The sequence below is a fragment of the Lagopus leucura genome, unplaced genomic scaffold (genome assembly GCF_019238085.1).
Source record: "Lagopus leucura isolate 7727_CA_CO unplaced genomic scaffold, USGS_WTPT01 Super-Scaffold_100009, whole genome shotgun sequence".
Lineage (NCBI taxonomy): Eukaryota > Metazoa > Chordata > Aves > Galliformes > Phasianidae > Lagopus > Lagopus leucura.
Window position 1 is genome coordinate 22,987,543 of NW_024962266.1, and position 15,473 is coordinate 23,003,015.

The window sequence follows — 15,473 nt, forward strand, 5'->3', positions numbered from 1 at the left end:
GGTAGGAGTTAGGTTACTGGGTACACCTGCCTGTTCCCTCTGCGTGAAACTCCCTGGTGATGCAACTTAAATCATTCTTCACTGCATGGTAATTTTGTAGAAATTAGTGTTAGAAGCAGTCAGTAATAGAGCCATATAAAGACATACAACAAGCACAAGCAGTTCAAGAAAAGAAAATGGTAAAGGATATCTTTCTTAACAGTGAGTAAAGAAGTCAGCAGCAGCCGGAAATCAGGAAAACTGAAGGCAAGCCCAAGGCAGTAGGGCTAGAGAAAATTGCTAAGGGGCATATGGCATGGATAAGGAGTGCTCTTAGTTTGAGCAAGCCATGTTACCGTGCATCTGTTAGGATCCCTTACCCTTTTAATATAGATTTCTTCTTCTCTTTAAGATATCTCCATAAAAATTATTTTTACCGTCATTTCAGGTGTCAGTCCTTATTTTAAGATGTCTGCATGTCAGCTTTAACTCATTTATCAAAGGTGATTCACAGAAGACTCTTACAGCAAAAGAAAGGAATCAGAACTAGGAATCAAAATCCAGCAACGCTTAATTAGACAGCATCCAATTATTTTATGATCCATGAGGTTGCCTATAATAATTTGGTCGGTGAAACAAATACACGTTGGATGATTTCTTTCCACGATACAGCAATTCTTTCATAATGTTTAAATAGCATTATGACACAACACTAATAAATGAATGCAACACTTTCAGAAGCAGTTGTGAAAGAATCCATAACGTAAACCACAGAAAAATTTGTGATATATTTGCTTCTGCTTAGCTCCAAGTGGGACTAGCCTAAAATAAGAAAAGAAAAAGAAAATGAGACATAGCAAAAAACTGATCTTGGTTTTGATGAGGGAAATCACTGATAAGATTTGGTGGGAAAAAACACAGGCTGGTGAAAAACAAATCCTTTTTATATTAAGAAACGTCAAGCTAACATCAGAAATAGTCTCGGGCTTTGCAACGATATTCTGTCTCAGGCATTTGTTACGCTTAACAGGCTGAAATAAAGGGGGAGGGGCTGGTTGTAAACAAGATGATGATTTTTCCGTGCTGAGAAACAGTGAAAAGCCAGTAGTTTTAAATTTGAGTATTACAGAAAAATACTTGCAGATCATCCATCAGCTCTGGCAGTGCCAGGCATTATGCATTTCAGCACTTCCGTGCTTGTAACACCAGCATAAGTTTGTAGAATCTAGACTAATTCCTCATCAAATGTATCACAGATTTATTGAGAGAAGGACATTCATCCCTTCCATCTCCTGATTGGCAAAGAAGAGACCGTAGTAGCAGCTCTCTGAAATATTTCTGGCACAATTACAGGGTTGTTGTTTTTTTTCAGTATTACTGCATCCTAATGAGCAAGACTCCAGCCCTCTGTAAGTGCTGTTTCTCCCTCTTACCAAGTAAGATTTTGTGCAGGTATATGTGACTCTTCTGCGAATAAATCGTGAACACTGCATTTCCATGTATAAATACTGTGTTTTTGAGGCACTGTGTCTTCCTCCTAAGGCAGCAGGCTACTGGTTGTCACATTGTGTTTCAATCTTAGATGACAGCATATTTTCAAGTGTCCCTGCTTTTACCTTAAAGTTTCCTCTCTTGACAAAGTTGTTCCTAAACAAGCATGAAAGCGTCAGCTTCTTTCAAAAGCCCTCAACAGATTTTTGCTCTCTCCCCCCTCCTTCCTTTTTTTTTTTCCTCTTTCTTTTCCTCTTTTTTTTCCTTTTTCTGGGTGGAGAGGGAGCTCCTCTCAGCTTGCATTTCTTCACACTTCCTTTAATAAAAGAACAGTACTCCAACCCTACCAATCCTATTTATATTCAAGCAATGAAAACTCAGAAGAAAAGGGACAGAAAACAAACTGAATAGAAAATGCTCTTATTGTGCCCTTAAACAAAATGGATTAAATCTCTTGTAAGGAGACCAAGATCATGACTTCAAAGCAGAAGCCCTCAAGTAACAAATCCTGCTTGATTCATGATGGCTTCATCTCACAGACCAACTGGTTGGTCTTTACTATTACATAAGGAAAATGAGAGGCAACTACAAGATCCTTAAACACAGGCCTGGCCAGTAATCACAGTTGCATCCAGATACAAACCAGAAGTTATTACACTTTCAGATGTATAACAGCATGTTACATATTTCTAAAACAAAACACCTCATAAGATTCAGCTGCAACTCTCTCCAGCTCAGTGCCTGTTTACTTTTAATTTGACTGCAGTCTTTGTGAGCTATCAGAGGTGTTAGTTATCTGAGGACTGTGTTTCTGAAGTGATAATGTGGTTATAAATAAGAAACGGTGTCTTTACTGCAAATATCAACCCAAACTTGAAAGACCAGAAAAGGGAAGGTTGTCTTCAACGTAATTTCCTGAAGTCTCCTGTTTGGGGAATGAGCTCAGGAGAAAAAGCTACAGATGACATCTTCTGGGCTTACAGTTAATGTCTTTCTTCAAACTTGGGTAAACTTGCTAGCGTTCCAAAATTAAAGCCTTGAGTTTAGCCAACCAAAATATTTTAGAGTGTAGCTTTCATAGTTTTGCCACATTATGTTTTCTTTATTTTTCCTCCAGCCACATTAAATACTTGGAGTATTTCTTTCTTATTCATTACCATTACAGACTGTTCCTGTAACAGAAGTCATGCAGTGAGGTGCAGGCATCATTTCTACATGGTAGCCTTAAAAATGATCTTTTAATATTGCTAGCAATACTCCTTATGGATACTGATACCTGAAAAAATATTGAAATGAGAAATAGGAAAGGAAATAGAAAAGGAATGTGAAAAACTGTTTCATAAAATGTCGTGCTGCTTGCCAATATCAACATTCAGAAAGCATTTAAGATTTTTTTTTAATGCATCTATTTTGGTAGAATTACAACTACAAAGCGAAGAAGCAGAAATATTTCTCGTTCAGCTGTAAGTGCTGCAGTGCAAGTCTGAGGACTCACTTATCTTAGTTGCAACGTATTCCATAAACATGATTGTGTCCTAATGATACCACTGTCCTTTAGCAAAGCCCTGGGGCCATGCAAAGTATTCAATGCCATGGACAGAAGCTAATGTTTTGCACACTGCCTAAGGCCTAAATAGGCCTTTCAGATACAGGCCAGATGTTCACTCTTTCTTAGGCCAGCTTAAGGCTAGAACAAACCTTTTCAACCAGGGTTTATCAGAGTTTCTAAATTACATACTGGGAAGAAATTTAATTGGTTTAATTAAGAAAGTTTATTTCATGGTAATTCAGTTTTGTTATGCTGCAAGACTTAATGTGTCCTCTGGTAGGAGTGATTTGTTATAAATATTTGCAGCAACCCTCTTGCCACCCAAATTGAAAATAAAAAATATTTAAGTCTAAAGCTGCAAATAAAAAAAAAAGCCCTTAAATGATTAGAATATAACTGACCAAATCTTCGCACAGTAGCATCCATGATTACTGAAGGCATGATAATTGTGTCTCTGCATAGTTCACATAGTGCTCACACAGCGCTCACCAATTTAACTCTATTTCACTCTATTTGACACAGATATGTTAAAAGCAACAATGTGAGCACTTGAGTATTTTCTCCATAAACTTCTAGCCATGAGTTTTCTCAGCCATGCTCAGATTGCTGAGCTTCTCTCTTTTTTTCCCCAAAAGTATTGTTAGAAACCAATCAATCTATTTATTGCAATTCACAATAAATATGTTAAAACTGATTTAATGTGCTTGGAAATGGTCCATGCTTAAGACATCAGCACCACATTTCTGTACCACACCTCCAAGGTTAGAAAAGCACTGTAAAAGAGAGCCTGTTCTACCTGTTAAGGTCATGATTTAATCCTTCACACTCAACAGACACTGTGACTTAGCAAAAAAATCCAAGTTCAGAGGCATCAATCACCACCATAATAGACCTGTGCATCAGGGGAGACAACAGGAAGAAAACTAATGTTGATTCAGTTAGATTCTTCTGAGACACGGACATCCTTCACACTGTTCTTTTTTTGCCCCTCATCGCTAATCATTACCAAAGTGAGGAAAGCACAAGGTTCATACGCTGAACGTATAGCTCTCCAGTTGCAGCACAGATCCATATGGATCAATAGTGGGTTCATTCTTTCAGCAGCAAATTTAGCGCAGGCAAATGGTGCTCGCTGACAGCACTGATGGCCTCTGCTCATACAGCACTGTGTAGGAGGACTGGAGCCATCACTGTCTGCTCAGTCTTGTCACTGTATCCCCAGTCCCAAAATGGAGGCATGAGGTAAAGACTTCACCTTCTAAACCAAAATCAGGGGAGAAGTCCCTCGATCTTTGTTGTCAGTGTTTGTGCTGGCCTACCCCATACGCTCCTCTAAGTCCATTTTTGCTTGCTGCTGTTCAAGCACAGATGGAAATCGCATTTTCCAAAAGGTCAGGTTCTAATGTTCTAAAAAGAACATAAGAAAGAGCAGAGAACAATCAGGCATGCTAGGATGTTGCACACAAAAGTGACTGTAACATTACAGGGCAGCTATTTTTAATCAGAGCAACCCAGAGTGCTCTGGGTTTATGTTTATTATGTTTAACTCCATTTAGCAACTTTTTCATAAAAAACAACTCAAGGCTTTCCAAAACCCTGTGCTAGACACAGCATGACTCTAAAAGTCATTTATTCTGTGTGTCTCAGTTTGGACTTGAGATAGAGGGATTTTAACACCTATTGCTCAAATTTGCATGATTTCCTTAAGGCTTTTTAAAACTGCAGCTCTCAGATATGAGCAAACATACAGGAATTTTTTTCCAAATACTTTTAAATTTCTAGGAAGTTATAGAACACAAATATATCAGGATTATTTATAAAGTCTGCAGTGGCAACCGAGGTCAGGAGCTACACTGAACAGAAACAGTGAATACTTTGCTCTCAAAGTCTGTTTTCACTCATACGATTTGCAGCAGCCCAAACACAGCTCTTGATTCTATACCTGAGATGGGTGCTGCTGTAGACAACAACAACGAAAGACATTTCCACTGTATTTTTGATTATTTTAATTACTTTCTCATGAAAAAAAAAAACCTTTAGGAATTCCAGAACCTATCTAGATAAGGGTCATTGTTACATCAATTAATTACATCAGTTTTACAGGAACGGACCTGGGGTGGCTTCACTCATATCTATGACCAAAAGAGACTCAGAATGAAAGGTAAGAACAATTGTATTTTAAAGGATGTGTGCCTTGCTTTTCTTTTCTTTTCTTTTCTCCGTTGCTGTATTTATTACTATACCGTGCAGAACATTTCATCAGCCAGTCCCTAGAAAAGCTGCAGCGCTTTCCGGAATTCATGCCAAAAGGAAAAAAACACTTTTTAGCAGACAGGTCAACCTTTTCTTAGCTGTTTAAATTAGGAAAGTGATGAGTTGTCCCTAGCTTACTAAAATCCATAAATCAGATATCTTGACAACACCTCCACCAAATCATAGGAAGAAAAACAAATCCATTTACAAAAACACTGGATTGATTCAAGTGGTGCTTTCTTTTCACTTCCCATGGCTCTATGGGTATTTTAAGCAACAAGATGCAATTAATAACCTTTAACATTGCTGAGGACACATTTCAGAATAAGTAGCATTATCCATCTATTCATTTTATATCAAAACAAAAGGGGATAAAATACAACAAAGCTGAGTCTTACTGCCAGACTGTATGAGGAATCCAGAATACGTAGCTGACACGGCTGTTAGGAAGGAAACAATCTAGCTTCATAGCTGGCCTATCAGCATTTTGAGGTTAGAGAGGTGCAGTGGAGGTTAGAGAAGTGTAGTTTTATTCCACAAACAAAATGTGCCAGCCTGTCAGAGCACTGCAGACAATAGATGGTTGTGTGACTACTTACTCTCTACCAGTTCATGATGACAGCTCTCTCTCTCAAGTTTACCATATCTACATTCCCATAATGGCTTGTGACAATGCAGTAATCCATGACTACCTGCACAGATGCACATTTATTCCTTCTGTTGACAGAAATTGAATTCATTTTTCAGAATCACCAATATAGCTCCCTACAACCTGAGCTAGTGAAGAACTGTCACACAGCAGTGAACTGAGTAGTTCTGAGGACAAACCACTGGGAGCAGACATTATGTAACCAAAGCATTCCAATTTCAAACGTCATCTTTTCAAGGGAACAAGTTTTGACCCAAAGAGCATTGTCTGACAAAAAGGTACCAAATACATGCTGTGCTCCAGAAATCCCATAGTTACTTTGTACATCTGAGTGTGGTTTTAATCATTTGTTTACATTTGCAAGATAGAAATATAAGGAGAACTAACTGCTAGAAGCCTCCTGTTTTTTGATGAGATGACTGATCTGCTGAAAGGGATGTAATAAGGAATGTGTGGGGTTGGAAAAGAGAAAAAAAATGGACAAAGATATCAGACCTTCATATGAATTTTTAAGTGTGGTAACAGAGAGCTGGCAGAGGGCAACAGGAGAAATAAGGGAAATTAACTTCAGTACTGGGTGCAAAAGAAAAAAACTCCATGAGGAGCAAAGCACTGCAGATGGTGGAAGAGATCATTTCTGCTATGAATTTTGGAAAACATCAGAGAAATGAGCTACATGCACCGAGAACCAGGAGGAAACTTACAGGAGTCCAACTAGAGGCACCTGTGCAGGTCACCAGGAGGAACAGCCGGACTGCAAAAATCTTGTGGGTTTTCATTTTGGTTCAATTTCAGGCAATCTTTGCTGTTCTTAAATAATACCCATTTGGCACCTACAGTTTAATTTGCTTAATTCACCCTCTCTCAGCATGCATTAAGTCACTGCATTAAAAATTTACTGTTAATACTCCCTATTCTAGCGTGCATAACTTGGTTATGAATCACTGCAAGCATTCTATACATTATCTCTAATTCACCTGCAGATTTGTCTGGGAACAAAAAGAGGTCCTTTTAACATTTTCCTACACTTCTACTACTGCTTTCAGTGGAATTTGGTATAATATATAGCTTTGGCTATGCGTTCTGTCACTCTGAGTACAGACACACCATTCAACCACAAATTAACTCTGCTTCTCATTACTAATATTCATTCACTGCATGCATTCTATGCAGGAACTACACCTTAAAGCAACATCAGCTCTCTGTGAAATTAGAAACTGAAGACTGTTTCATTAGCCACTTTTTTATTTGATGCAGACAGTGCATGGATTTTAGACTTAAGTTCATAACCTGTTCATAAGCAGTATTTTTTCAGTTCACTTGCTACTGTGGAAAAGAACCAAACCAATTAAGAATGCTAAAATTGCCATTTCATTTTCACTGAGGAAAGAGAGAGGTTCTGCTAATCTGGCAGTAAAGAAAAAATATCTCACTACAAGAATTATCCAAGTTGACTAGATAGGTCATTTCATTAACTAAAAAGTAACAACATCTCTAATCAGACTTTCTCACCTATAAATTACCATTTTTATCTCTTCAAATCTTCTTTAATTCACTGTTGCTTTTCTTCCCATTTGCTATCAACTACTGCCTTTGAAATACTACCATCAACCACATCAAAGGCAATTTTTAAACAGGGGAGGGCAGGTCATTTCAGAATGCACTGCTCTTGGACCACTTTCTCGCTATCGCTATATTTTATCACATATTTCCTAAAACCAGAGAGACAACAAGTCATTCAAAGCATACACAGTGCATCACAGGAGACTGTCTCTATGTCAAGTAAAACTTGTCCACCAGACTTCTCTCCAAGCAACAGCAACATGAGCACAGTTCTGCTGTTCTGAGAATAAGGTGAATGCAGTCCCAAAGGTGCCTTCTGCAGGGAATGGTGCAAAGAAGTGAGGGCAAGAAAGTAGACACATCAGCAATGGAAGTGCTATGTTCAGAAACACTAAGAAGGAATGCACATACGTATGTATGCATATTTTGGTGAATGTATATACATATTACCTGTATACACGTATAAGAGACAAACGTGCAAGTTAAAGCTGCCTCCAGAAAATTTGCATTTATGGGATGGATAACCTCATACAGACATTGACCTTGATAGTACCGGGACCCTGGCACCAAACACCACAGATCACTGCTGTCATTGCTTCAGATACACTTCTATCTTGCTCGCTGTCTCCAAGGAAATTAAGACTGGATAAGTTAGAGCTGCAAGCAGGGTCTTATCAGTTCAGGTCCCTGTCTGAAATTCTACGTGTTCAGCAGAGCCCCTTCTTTGTCTTCAAAGCTCAGTGAGACCTTACTATTGAAAGGCCTCCTGTTTGACTGCTTTGCCAGCTCTCCCTTTTGCTCTCTTTTGGACTATCTTTTCTCATTCCCCTTGCAATGAAATGCTGCTCTCGCTGAAGCATTGAGTCCTCCTCTTTTCTGAGAATTCACTCATCTGCTCAATGAACATCTCAGGTGAACACAATCAGCACTCTAGACAATAGCAGGATAGGTAAGAAGCTTCAAACTTTCTCTAGGAAAGCATCTCACAGAACCTTCCAGCAGAATGTAGGCACAAGAAGCCCCAGTAATCCTTTAATGACATTTAGAAAATAATCCAGAAACAAGTCAGAGTCACACAATTACAGCATTGGTAGGTCAGCCTCACACCATCATCAGAGACATTAACCATCGCTCTCAAATTACTGTCAAGGGTTCACTTCTGTTTATGCTCACTGAAGAAAACGAGTAAGTCCACTGACAGTCTGCTCTCTCATTCTGAGCAACTTGCTCTGATGAAACTGATATCAGAAGCCATGGAATCCTCTTCTTTGGTACACGCAAAACTACCAAGCAATGAAGAAAAGGGTAAATTTCTCTAGAAAAGCTGGAAAAGCCTTTTTTCCACCCCAGAAACTGCTTAGAGAGAGTATCACTACAATTTCCTTCTTTGTTGCGACAAATTGCTTCTTAAGTATAAGTGAATATGATTTTCAGCTTTTCAATGTACTACAGGAGAAGCATGTCACTTACTTGCTTTATGCCATACTTTTAAAAGACCAAGAGTAGACCTATGAGCCAAGGAGATTTGGGGATGCAAATTTCCCTGAGTCAACTGACTTACGCACAAGCTCTTTCTTTCAGTGAAAACAACCGAATCACTTCAGTCCCAGAATGGTTAGATACTAATAAATAGGACCTGATTCTCATTGTGTAGATCCTACCATGCTACTGAACTGACCTGAATATCCTAGTCCTGCTCCCAGGTCCTAACCTCCTTTCAGATGTGTTAGTATGATGGTCAGTTTAATTACTAATACAATAGTTCACAAACAGGATTCAGCTGATCACGTAGAAACAGGTTTAAAAAATAGAACAATACATTTTTTCACCTACTAGGAGTCAATTCCTAGGGCTAGAAAGCAGATGAAGCACTGTCTTGGCAGATCAAGACTATTTATCCTTCAGCAAGGAATCATTTTTGTCTGCTCTCTAATCTCTTCAATATTATATGATGTAACTGATAGCGTGCAACTGTTTTTGTAGTTCTTGCCGTTGACTCAGTTTTCCTGAAGATAGAATGAAATCTAGCAAAAAAGGTACAATAAATCTGTATTTTTTCCTGCCTTAGTCTTCATTTTCATTTGAATGGAAGATCATAGGTAGATTACATGAAATGCTGTAAAGTTGTTGTTTATATACTTATGCAAAAACATTCTAAGCTGTAATAGCTTAGAATAATCGGCTACCACACCATTTTGGCAATGCACCTTTAATCCGTCAAATTGCAATGAACCTTTTCCCATTTGCTTTATTCTGTTAACAGAAGTGCTTTTTTCTCTTAGCTTGAAGTACTTTCTACGAATATCCATGCAATAATTAAAATAAAAGCCTAACAATTAGTAATACCACCTGGCATTTGTTTCAGATTTTTTCTAAGTAATTCAAACGTGTCATGACACTGGGTAACCATTATTAACTGCAGCTTATAACTGATAGAAAAAAATTACTTCTATAGAAGTGAAGTGCTCTGCCACGTGACACACAGCCTGCCAAAGGCATAATGAGGACTAAAATATTGAACTTCAATCACTGAGATTGATGCTTATACCAAGGGCGGATCACAAATGGTCCCATGCCTGTCCAAACCATTACAAAGAGCTACAGGTATCAATGGTTGGAGGAAGCACTAGGAGGTGCAACTTCTCTTCTGGTCTAACTCATGGAGATCTTCAGCAAACAATTCCAGCCTTGGTTTCCCAGTCTGCAAAATGCAGATATCTACTCTCATGCCTATTCAATAACATTTTCACCACAGGGCTGAAGAAAATTGTGTCTTCTCTTCAGTTTTTGTATAGTGCATCACATTACTTTTACATTTCTTTTGACTGCAGTGTGAAACTGTTTTAATTCGCATGGGATCTAACAGGATGTGAGATACTGAGCTGAGTTATCTTTCAAATATCATTCAGTATTACAAACAGCATCACCGAGCTGCTGAAAATTATTGCATTTAAACAATGTCAATGAAAAATAAGGAGCCAGAATTTGTCTTCTTGCTTGGATGCAGCGCATGACTCAGTGCAATGATATCTGACATTACAGGTCAAATGGAAAACAAATTTGCCGTTGGAGTCATAATTTGCAGAAGATTTAAAACAAATTTTAAAACTTCAATTGCACAAACACTTTAAATCACATCGAGGAAGAAGCAAATTTTTAAGTCATTAATAAATATCAGATGATGTCCCTGAAATCTGGTAGAAATGTATCTTTCTCTACTTCTGTATTTTAACAGAGCTTTGAAAAAGTACCTGCTGCACTGAATAAATGAATTTTCTTTCAGGCTCATGGCAGCTATTGGACATATCATTCCCACCTTTACTTTCCCTCGGAGCAGAGAAACATGGATGAAATCAGAGAGAGAGCTTTCTAAATGCAACCTCTTCACACATGGAATAGGTAAAACACCAACTCTTTCTGTTATTAGCAGAGTTGCACTCATTGCCTATAACTTCCAGTAAGCACTGACTTCAGTAGCAGCCTCCTCCCCTGCCTGTAAGTGGAACAGTTTGTTCCAAGTGCAAAAAGACTGAGCATGCAGCTCCACTTGTTCTGTTTCCAGTTCTGTCACTGCCTGCACGACTTACGTGACTTTGTCCTTAGCACTCAGACATCTTTGCCCTCATTTACAGATCCATACTAGCTATGTACACCTATGTATGCACCCTATAGAGATCATACCTAATTTCCAAGCCTAATACAAATTACCATTCAGATTTTAATAATTTTTATACAATTTTATATAAGCACAAAAGAAATTCAGTGCATAATTTAAAAAAAAAAAAAAAAGAAAGAAAAGAAAAGAAAGGATTTTAGCTATCCCATGTAATTACAAAGTAGATACGGCAGTGGGAAAGCATCAATTTGGGCTTTCTTTTCTGCTCTGGAGGCAATTAAAAAAGAATTTTCAGACTACAGCGTGGTCTATTATAGACCTGTGTGAGGCTTTGCTTTTAGATGATGCCTTGTGTGATAGCAGAAGGCTTCACATCACTCTCTAATTTGGTTTCTGTTAGCTTCTTTTATTTTAGAGTATTTTATACACACTATTCAGAGATAACTTCTTTCATTTCCTGCTTGTGGTCAATTTTTTGTTGGTACATTCGAAAAAATGGCATCACTTTTAGGTAAGGAAAAAAAAAACCCTCCAGACTTCTTTCCCTGTGGTTCTGTTGTTTGTCCGTCTTGCTCAGATCTTCGTCTCTGTTCAGAACTTCTATAAAAGGATTTGAAATGTTACGTCTTTGTTTATAGACATCTACTTCTTCCTCTTAATAGTCAAGAAGGAATTTTATCTAGACTATTTTAGTCTGTATTGCTACAGTTTTCTCACTCAGATTGCTTATGAAAATTCAGTCTGCTCAGTCAGCATCCAAACCACCATCTTCTACACTCCTCATTTGTTGAAAAGTACTACAGTTTTGCATTTTACAGTAGAACAAATCTCTCTTTAGTTCTCTTGTATTTTCAAATTTTCTTAAACCATTATAGAAGGAATGAAAACAAAGCTCTGACATCCATCCTACTGAAAAATCTAGCCTTGTTTTTCAGTAGAACCATAGAGAGATTGCCTGCCATTCAAGAAGCAAAAGTGAATTACTCAGAGTGTATTTGTGTCCATTTCCAAAAAGCAGCTTGCAAATATGTCCAAGAGCAATAAATTTCTTGTGTTCCAATGTATTTATGGAAGTGAGTAATCAGCAGTCAATTTTAAACAAGCTCTTTTTAATTTCATGTCTTCCCCAATACCGTTCAATCCTGTGCCAAAGAGAGAGTTACCCTAAACAGCATCATTTTGCCACATCGCAGCTGCCAGCGACTCAGTGGTTTAACAATTTGATGATGGGTATTGGGAAGGAGGGGGAGTGTAAATGGTACAGTCCTCAAGTCCTCACCACTACCACTTTTTTCCATTTTTCCCCTAATTCTGCATTTTAAATGCCATAGCAATGTATTGAAATTACACACATTAAAAAAAGAAATAAAAAGAATATATAGGCATATGTATGGCATATATATATGCCTATGCTAGCTACAGTTGCTCCTTCACCTGCCACACTCCTTCACTCTGCTCTACAATCATAAAATAAAACCCTCTCCATCCTCACAGGTTCACTGGAAGCAGCTGGAGATCGGCAGATCTGGAGCCAGTTACGCACTTGCCACAGACTCCTACATTTGAGATCTGGACCAAATTTATAGCTGAAAAACACTGCCCTCCGCAGGCTGAGAGCTTCAGAAGCGCAGCAGAAGCAGAAGCAGCAATAGCTCTGCTATTTGGGGTAACCTGCAAACACACAGAGCAAAGCTCTGTGTTTACACCAGTGATTCTTCCTGTGGATTCAGGAAAGGGGTGTGTAGAAATCTACTGCAAAAGCTTCAAAAGAAAAAAAAAGAAATTAAATAAAAACACTGCAGCTTCCACAGCAGAGTGTGAGCAGTGATACAGAGATGCACCAGGATGGCAGCATCAAGTGTTTTCTCCCCCTCCACCCAGGAACCCAAGGTCTGCATGAAAGCTGCTCACTAACCTGTACAGCTGACAAAGGCTTTCATCCTTAGCGTCAGGCTCCAAATTCACTGCAAACAATGAGAACGTTGTCGCAGAATGCTGGCTCATGCCTGTCATGATCAGGGAATGACTTACTTGAGGGAGATGACTGGGCCTGTAAAGGGAAATGTACATCAAATGTAGATGACTGTGAGGAAATAGGACTAGGGGCAACTGACCCAAACAAGAAATCCATATTAAATGGGAGAATTATGCAACATACTGTAGGAAAGGATTTAAGGACAATTCCTGAAAGTCCAAATCCTAGTTTAGGACTACAGTTTCAGAATAAAAAATACAACAACAATAAAGAAGAAATAAAAATAATAACACAGAAACGTAGGTGGTGATAGAGGATGCAGAAATGCATTGAGAGTTGAGAAAAACGCAAAGCATTTATAGCTGCTGTAGCTTGGTACCAAAAGGACCATCAGAGGGACAGTCACCATTTGTCACTGATTCAGAGAGGACTTCAAAGTGGTGCAGCAGCACCTGCCAAAACATTGCTGAATGTGGAGGCTGAACGTGCTTGCTGTGCTCTCAGGTATCGCTAGCACAAGCACAGCCAGCTACATATCTGCTTATACCAAAGATTACGTTCGCTTTTTCCTCCTAATTCTTCCAGCATCTAAAGTAATTGGGATTCCACCCAGGATAGAGAAGATAGGGATAGGACCTCTCAGGCTCTTTCTATGCCGGAGCGAGAAAAATAAAAGGAACTAGAGCGTTGAGCTAAGTGGCTTTTCCCTTCTAACAATTGTCATGGCCTTGAAATTTAGTTTGAAATGGAGCAGTCTGCTATTTCCACATCAAAAATCAATACAATCAACAAGTTAAAACATTCTCAGTTACAATGAAAAAGTATCTGGGGAAATAATACGATACCTTAATGAACATCTGAAAACTTAAAGGCCATCAGAAAATAGAAAATCTCTCTGCTTGCCCAAGGCACAGACATGGCACCACACAGAAACTGGAGGAGATAGGATGTCTATTCCCAGCCCTGTTGTCTTACTGCTCGGTGACCTTGGGCAAGTCACTTCACTGTCCCCTGCCACCAAGAATTATTATTATTTCTTTAGTTCGCTGAAATTTCTCACAATCTGTACTTAAAATCGTATTTCTCTTACATATAATAATTCTACTCCTCTAAATATCAGGAGTATACGCATAATTTAATAAAGTGACAGAATTTAGCACAAAGCTGCAGTAGGAAAGAACTTGCACAGACTCTCTGACTTGCACTAACATATCCAAATGATATTCTTGAAAATATTGTGAACATACAGTAAAAGTCTACTTTTTATTCACACAGCATAAAAATGAAGCAGCTTTGCACAAAGGCAGTCAGATGAATCAGACTGTGTCTTTTCCCAATAAATTTAAGGGAAGAAAATGTTGCTTTTACTCTTCTCATGTTAAAGAACTGACAACAGCCTAGTTTTAACTCCTTTCTTAATGACTGCTGCCAAAGCATCCAGCTGCCTCAGAGATCCAGGCTCACTCACAGCTCACAGCATTTCTTCAGCTGAGCATCAGCTCCTGGAGAGCTGTAGGGAAACCTTCTTGCCCTCCACCCACCTTGAGATAATAAAAGAGATTCGTTTTATAGGGCTGTTTTTAAACATTTGTTCATCTGATCCCTCTTTTTTAATAAGAACTGGTATCTATGATGAGGATATGGTAAATATGGTAATGAGACTTTTTAAACAGTCTGCTAAGGTGTAGATTACAAGCTCTGCGAATTCCATATACAGAGATACAAGGAGGTGTGTGGGTGGGTGTGCGTGTGTAAATAAAATGGCCTAGTTTAGAGCATCTTTAATAACCAATATTTGACTAATTGAACCAAATGGGTGCGAGCTCCCCCTGCTGACTCAGAAGCGAAAAGAAACGAAACCGCTTCAGAAAGCTTCGCAAACCCTTCTGATATTGGTTCAAGGTCAAAGGAACGGACCAGGATAAGGATGTTAGCTGTGCTTAAATTAACAACACAGGCCAAAAGCTAGCAACAAGGGCATTATCTGCTTTATCTTTATTCCCCTGTGCTGCTTTTACAGTGGCTATCAATTTTGGAGAAACCGATCTTGATTTACAGAGGAACAGAAAAGCACCATTTCATAAAAATCTCCACTCTCCTAAAAAAAAAATAGAAATATCAAATTTTAAAATGTTGTAATTAAAAAACAACAACTCATATTCTTCTAATTTAGGTACAAACAAAATATATAACCAACTGCAGGCCAACACCTGCCACCTTATCCATCAGCTGTGACACACGGCAGGTGCTGCACACCTTGTGCTAAAAAATAACCATGTAAGAGCACAGCCCTCACATTTAAAAAAAAATATGCCAGAGTTTTAACATTCATAGAGGTGTGTCATGCAATGGCCTCATCAAAGATTATCTTTATATGTAATCTTCAAAACAGAGTATA

The 15,473-nt window shown here is 38.5% G+C and overlaps 1 long non-coding RNA gene across 1 annotated transcript; it reads left to right on the forward strand.

Moving 5' to 3' along the window:
- Positions 1–4,998: 4,998 nt before the first annotated feature.
- On the forward strand, positions 4,999–14,630 carry LOC122181525. Its single transcript, XR_006179463.1, has 3 exons — positions 4,999–5,180; positions 10,768–10,883; positions 12,595–14,630. It is a non-coding gene; the product is annotated as an uncharacterized LOC122181525 (long non-coding RNA).
- The last annotated feature ends 843 nt before the right edge of the window (positions 14,631–15,473 follow it).